The 6,965-nt window shown below is 47.9% G+C and overlaps 1 non-coding gene across 1 annotated transcript; it reads left to right on the forward strand.

Annotated features, from left to right (window-relative positions):
* The first annotated feature begins 6,448 nt into the window (after positions 1-6,448).
* LOC122424124 lies at positions 6,449-6,579 on the forward strand. The gene has a single exon (XR_006264317.1). It is a non-coding gene; the product is annotated as a small nucleolar RNA SNORA33 (small nucleolar RNA).
* The last annotated feature ends 386 nt before the right edge of the window (positions 6,580-6,965 follow it).

Below are 6,965 nucleotides of genomic sequence, written 5' to 3' on the forward strand. Positions count from 1 at the left end.
GGAGCAGACTCCTGCTGCATCAGATGCGGCAGAAAGCGAAAAGATGTGCAGCTCACACTTGAGGCGAGAGGCTGTCAGTGCAAGGTGAATCTCGTGCGGGAGCCAAGAGGCTTCTGGGCGAAAAGCAAACAGACACGGGGTGCGTGCTGGAGGCGAGACACATCGGCTCCAGACCAGCTGAGCCCGCACACACCTATCTGCTGCAGCTGGAGCTGGAGTCAGCGCTGACCGAGGGAGATGTGACACGGGTGGACAGACACACCCAATATGGAAAGACTATCGCAGGGCTTCCCTGGGGCTCTTCCCTGGGGTAAAGAATCCACCTGCCAATGCAGGAGACACAGGTTCAATCCCTGATCCAGGAAGATCCCACATGTTGTGTGCTGTGGGGCAGCTGAGCCCGTACACCACAACTACTGAAGCCCTCACACCCTAGAGCCCGTGATCCGCGAGAAGAGAAGCCTCTACAATGAGAAGCCTGCGCAGCGCAACGGAGAGTAGCCCCCACTTGCCGCAACCAGAGAAAAGCCTGAGCAGCAACGAAGATCCCGGAACAGCTAAAAATAAATAAACAAGTGAAATTATTTTTTTTTTAAAGAAGACTACTGCAATAATCTAATTGAAATAGGATGATATCTTAGATTGGGGAGGTGGGAGTCAGGAGAAATGGTGTCTGTACATTATGTAGAGCCCCGAGGGTTTGCTGAAGTTTGAACCATAAACATACAGGAGAAAGAAGTATCAGGGATGACTCCAAATGCCTGGCAGAAGGGAGATCGGGGAAGCTGTAAGAGGAGATGATTTGGAGGAGAAACGAAGTGTTCTGTTTGGATATGTTACCTTTGAGATGTCTGTTAACATCTGCATGAAAAGGTCGGGTAGTTTTGGATGAGTCAGAAGTTCCAGGGAGAGGTCACGCCTGGAGCTATGAAGTTAAATTGATGACACTGAAGAAGCTTACCTAAAGTAAGGGTGACTGGAAAAGAGATTCGAGGACTCAGCCCTGGAGCATTTCAGTTTACAGGTTGGGGAAATGAGCCTACTGTTTCCGCCTCCTTCACCTGCCATAGTCTTCCCACCTCCATCCATCCACCCTTTCATGCAGCAGATCTGGATGAAATCTGATTGAGCCTCTGTTATACCAGGTACTGTGTTAGGCTCTGTGGATGCAGTGGAGTAAAAAAACAAAAAAAAAACGAGTGACTTTTATCCAGGAGCTTCAGTGACAGAGTTGGGAGAGACAGGTAATAATAAGTCAGACAACAAGAGGAGGCCACGGCAACCCACTCCAGTATTCTTGCCTGGAAATCCCATGGACAGAAGAACCTGGTGGGCTACAGTTCATAGGATCTCACAGAGTCAGACATGACTGAAGCGACTTAGCAAGCATGTACAAGCCAATAAGTAAACAAGATAGCCTCCTCAAGGCTTCAATCCAGACGAGTTCTGGTAACTTAATCATGAAGGGATTTAAGTGTTTATGAAAGAACAGCTATGGAATCATGCCAGGGAAAATGTCTCTGCCTGACTGGAGACGTTTAAACCATGACCGAGCAGCCAGGGGACCTGAAACAGGAGGCTTTGGCTTCCTGGCCTGTCATGCTGGGGGTGGGGTGGAGTGGAGGGGGTGAACACTGAGTCAGTCAATTCACAATGACAGATGACTCGTGTGGCAGGGGAAGAATGGGATGATGGGAGTGACTGGGGTCCTTTAGAGAGGAGAGTCAAGGATGTCCTCTTTAAGGAAGTATTCAGGTAGAAACTTCAGCATCCATTCCATTACAAATGATCAATTTAAAGCATATCTCCTTTCTGCTAGTGACTGAGAGCTGAGCCTCTCTCCTGGATACCCACATGCACCTCTTCAAATCCTCTCGGCCACATCTAATTTTTATTCCATCCATTGCTACAATGGCCCTGCTCTGCAGTCTCTGAACAGTTTCAGATACAGGTGTGGGTAAGACCTGACCGTGCTGTGTCCCAGGCCCGCAACATGTACTGTCTACCCTATATCCCAATCCTCTCTGTGTCTGTCACAACTTAGACTAGGGGACCCCAGGGAATGCCCATGCTGGAGTGACCTGGAAATACAGGGAGAGTTCACTCCTTAGGGTGAACCCTTGGCCAATGTGGTGTGGAAGCCGTGGAAAGATGCTTTTCCTGTTTCCCCCTTTTCCTGAGACACATTTCATACAGTTTCTCAGGGATCCCATGGGATATAGCATCTGGTCACTTGTAGCGGTGGACGAGCCCATGTGTGCCTGTGTGCATGCTGAGATGCTTCAGTTGTGTCCAACTGTTTGCAGTCCTGTGGACTGTAACCCACCAGGCTCCTCTGTCCTGGGGATTCTCCAGGCAAGAGTACTGGAGTGGGTTGCCATGCCCTCCTCCAGAGCATCTTCCCGACCCAGGGATCGAACCTGCGTCTCTTATGTCTCCCACATTGGCAGGCGGGTTCTCCACCACTAGCACCACCTGGGAAGCCCAGATGAACCCATACTGCTCATCATCTCCTCCTGAGAATGGAATTTTGGCCTACTTTGCTCCAAGCTATCTGACTCATGACCTACCCTGCCCAGCACAGTCATGAGGTAGATCAAGCTGAAGTATAGCAAAAAAACCCTTTCTCTCCCATCCATGTGACCCCACTCACCATGCCTTACTCAGGGTACCCCATATCTCCCAGACTCCCCCCATGGTGACACCCCTGCCCTGTCCTTTTCAGGACTTGACTACCGTCTGCATGTGTTGAAGTCTTACTGGGGTCACGGCATCAATTCTCACTTGCTCCCCTCTCTCCTGCCTCACCCCTTCCACCCCACTCCCACCGAACAGCAGGAGTGGTTTTGTGAAGACAGACATTTCCAGGGGACTCACCTGGTAGTCCAGTGGTTAGGACTTGGTGCTTTCACTGCCTGGGCCCAGGTTTGATCCCTGGTCGAGGAACTAAGATCCCACAATTATGCGGCACAGCCAAAAAAAAAAAGAAATTTCATCACCCTACACTGTTGAAAACACTTCAGTGGCTCCCAGTTGCTTTCAAAATAAAGTCACCCTCCCTAATGGAATGTAATGGACATGACACTCTTTGGTACCCAGAAGTTGATCCCCCAGAAAACCATGGCCTTGAGAAAACCTTTGGGAGTGGCAGCACCACTAAGCAGTCCTTGGTGGGAGCTGCTGGTGGGAAAAAGGCTTCCTTGTTTCTGTGGGGATGTGAGACCCTGGGGTGGGGGAAACCAAGTAGCTGCACTTATTTCCAGAGGAAAGTGAGCATGGTTATCGTAATAGAATGGTCATCATAATAGACGGGACCAGTGGAATTATCCAGATGATTGCCCTGCAGAGGCTGATGTAACTGATTGATCATAAATAGATGAGTGGCCCACCCACTAAGTTCCTACTTGATTTGTATATCTGAAAAAAGCCTTCAAGTCTGGTCAGCAGATCTCTGACTTTAGCCCACTTGGCTCTACTGATCAGGGTGTGAGTTAAAGTGGATCAAATAATAAATGGAGGTGGGTTTTTTTTGTCCCCCCCCCCCAATATGGTCAATGTTTCTTTTGTTTTTACTTAAAAAAAAAAAATGGGTCATACTATGCAATTTTGCACCTGGCTTTTTTCTCTTGAAGCACCTTCCACATCAGCATATAACATATATCCATTAACAAAAGCTACATTCATTGTTTTAAATGGATCCTAGGGGGTGGATCTACTTCCCTGGTGGTCCATTGGCTAAGAACTATGTTCTCCTAATGCAGGGGCCCAGGGGTTCAACCCCTGGTCAGGGAACTAGATTCCACATGTCACAACTAAGAGTTCACATGACACAATAAGGAAAAAAAAGATTCCACATACTACAACTAAAAAGGTCCTATATGCCACAATGAGATCAAAGATGCTATGTGCCCTGACTAAGACCCAGAGCAGCCAAATAAATAAATAAATATTTTTAAATATAATTTAATAAATAAATTATAATATTTTAATATTATATGTATATATGAGAGTTTAGTCAGCCACCTCCCTACTGACAGACATGTCAATGACTCAGTTCTATTATTTTGGCATAGGATGCTGCATATGGACATCCTTCTCCAGGTAATAAATTGAGTTTGACTAGACTGACTTCCAAACAGTCCCCATGGACCTCCAAAGCTTTCTGTTTCCCTGCCCCTGCATCTGTAGCTGCAACAGGTATCCCCAGCCGTTGGCAGAACTACTGTATTGGCCCCTGCATTGGCAGAGTAAGGGATTTGATGAGGACAGAAGTCAAATGGAGATCCCCCCTCACTAAAGTGATAAGCTAAAAGCAATATTGCACCCCCGGGGGACTGGAGAGATTAATGGTGTCATCAAGGCCTTTAAAGAGGCTGGGTGGTGATTTTATCACATCCTGCTCTCAGTGTGGCCAGTGGAGAAGGCAGATGGGTGTCAGAGAATGACAATGGGTTACTGTAAACGTAATTATGTGGTGACTCCACATAACAGCTCCAATTGCAGCTGTTATTTCAGATGTGGAGTCGTTGCCGGGGAAAAGAAATACAGTCCCTGACACCTGGGATGGAGTTATTGATCTAGCAAATGTCATCTCCTGTATTGCAAGAAGCAGAAAAAAAGCAGAAATCCTGCTTTTATTTGTCACGGTCATTGGCACACCTTTGCCATCTCGCCCTGGGACTTCATTATCTCTTTTGACGGTTCTTCAGTTCTCAGACTTTGAACACTTCATCGTCACACGAGACAGTGTGCCCTGTTGATGACATCATGAGCTAGGGCCTGGAGAGTGGAAAGGAGCAGATGCCAGAGGTGTAAGACAAATGCCATGAAAATACCAAGGCCTGACATCTCAGGAAAGGTTTGGGATCCGGTGTTCTGAATGTGTCATGATTGTCCCTCCAGAGTAAAGCACAGTTTACCTGACATCTCCTACCACAAAGGAGGGGCCCCCAGAAGCCCTGGAAACAGGAGCAACAATTCCTAAAAGGAGCAGAGAGCAGAGGGGGTGCTGGACATGCCAAACCCAGGGAAGCCTAGTCCACCCAGCCCTCTCTGTCAGCCTGGCGTGCCTTGCAGGCAGGGACCGTAACCCTTATTCTAGTGTCAGGTCACGGCTGCCACGTCAGCCAGTGGATTCTGAGTAGGGCCCTGGTCCCCTTCTGCAACCTGGCACCCCCATTTTAGACATCTGCACTGTACCCTACACTTTCTCTTCATGGGGATTCCCAAGTGGTGCAGTGGGAAAGGATCTGCCTGCTAAAGCAAGAGACGAAAGAGATGCAGGGTTCGATCCCTGGGTCAGGAAGATCCCCTGGAAGAGGAAATGGCAACCCACTCCGGTATTCTTGCCTGGGAAATCCCAGGGACGGAGGTGCCTGGTGGTGTACACAGCCTATGGGCTCGCAGTGTTGGACACTGCTGAGCATGACATGACGCAACAGCACTTTTACTTCGTAGTGGTCATCACAGATGTAAGCAGACATTTATTTATTGTATGGTTGATGATATAGTGCCTTTCCCTCACGAGGTGATAACTTCCAGGGAGGCAAAGCCCATGTCTGTCCTATCTCACTGTACCTCCTGCACCTCACGCAGCGCTGGACACACCACAGACGTTCAATCAACGTTGGGAGGATGAATGGCTAGAAGAGGAATCTCCGTGAAAGCCCTGGGCGCCGAGGTGGGCAGAAGGCAGCAGAACGCAAGCTATACTGGCCGTGCTCCCTGACCCGAGGCTCGCCTCCACCCCAGCGCTTCCCGCCAGCCTGGCAGCAGTGGTCATCATGCCCCTGGGCAGGCAGTGGTTGCCAGTCAGCTGTGAGGCAACTCAGAACCTCAGGCTCCCTCTGATTGTGAGAAAAACAAATGAGATCACCTTCAGGGGTAGAGATTCATCTTGAGATTCTCAGAAATCCCAAGGAAGCGTGGGAAATCAGCTACATGAAATTGTGACATGTGTGACCACAGGGTTGAACTGGAAGACGTGACAGCAAGTGAAAGAAGCCAGATCAAGGAAACAGAAACAAAACCGTGTGTGATTCCACTTATGTGAGGTACCCGGAGCCGTCAAATTCATAGAGCCGAGAAGTAGAATGGTGGTTTCCTGGGGCTGAGGGGAGGAGGGATGAGGAATTAGGACGTAAGGGGTACAAAGTTTCAGTTGGGAAGATGAAAAGGCTCTGGAGATGGATGGTGGAGATGGCTGAACAACAGTGTGAGTGAACGTAATGCCACTGAATCGTATGCTGAAAAATTGTTAAAGTCAATTTTTGTTTATTGTTTTGGCCACACCTTGTGGCCTGTGGGACCTTAGTTTCCCAACCAGGGATTGAACCCATGTTTCCTGTAGTTGGAAGTGCAGAGTCTTAACCACGGGACCACCAGGGAAGTCCCAGAGTGAATTTCCTGTTATGTATATTTTACCACAATTTAAAGATTATGTTAAAAAAACTCAATCAATGAATCTGCTTACCTGAATGTGTTTCTGCAGAAATTTGGAAAATGCTGGTAAGAGGAAAGCCATGTCATGAGCCTTAAAAACACTAAAAGTCATTAAGATCCTTGAAAATGGCTATAAGACATTTTTTTTCTTTTTTAAAAAATTTATTTATTTTAATTGAAGGCTAATTACTTTACAATATTGTAGTGGTTGTTGCCATACATTGACATGAATCAGCCACGGGTGTACATGTGTCCCCCATCCTGAACCCCCCTCCCACCTCCCTCCCCATCCCGTCCCTCAGGGTCATTCCAGTGCACCAGCCCTGAGCGCCCTGTCTCATGCATCAAACCTGAACTGGTGATCTGTTTCACATATGGTAATATACATGTTTCAATGCTATTCTCACAAACCATCCCACCCTCGCCTTCTCCTGCAGAGTCCAAAAGTCTGTTCTTTATATCTATGTCTCTTTTCTTGTCTCACATATAGGGTCATCGTTACCATCTTTCTAAATTCCATGTAT

Source organism: Cervus canadensis, chromosome 21 (genome assembly GCF_019320065.1).
Source record: "Cervus canadensis isolate Bull #8, Minnesota chromosome 21, ASM1932006v1, whole genome shotgun sequence".
NCBI classification, from domain to species: domain Eukaryota; kingdom Metazoa; phylum Chordata; class Mammalia; order Artiodactyla; family Cervidae; genus Cervus; species Cervus canadensis.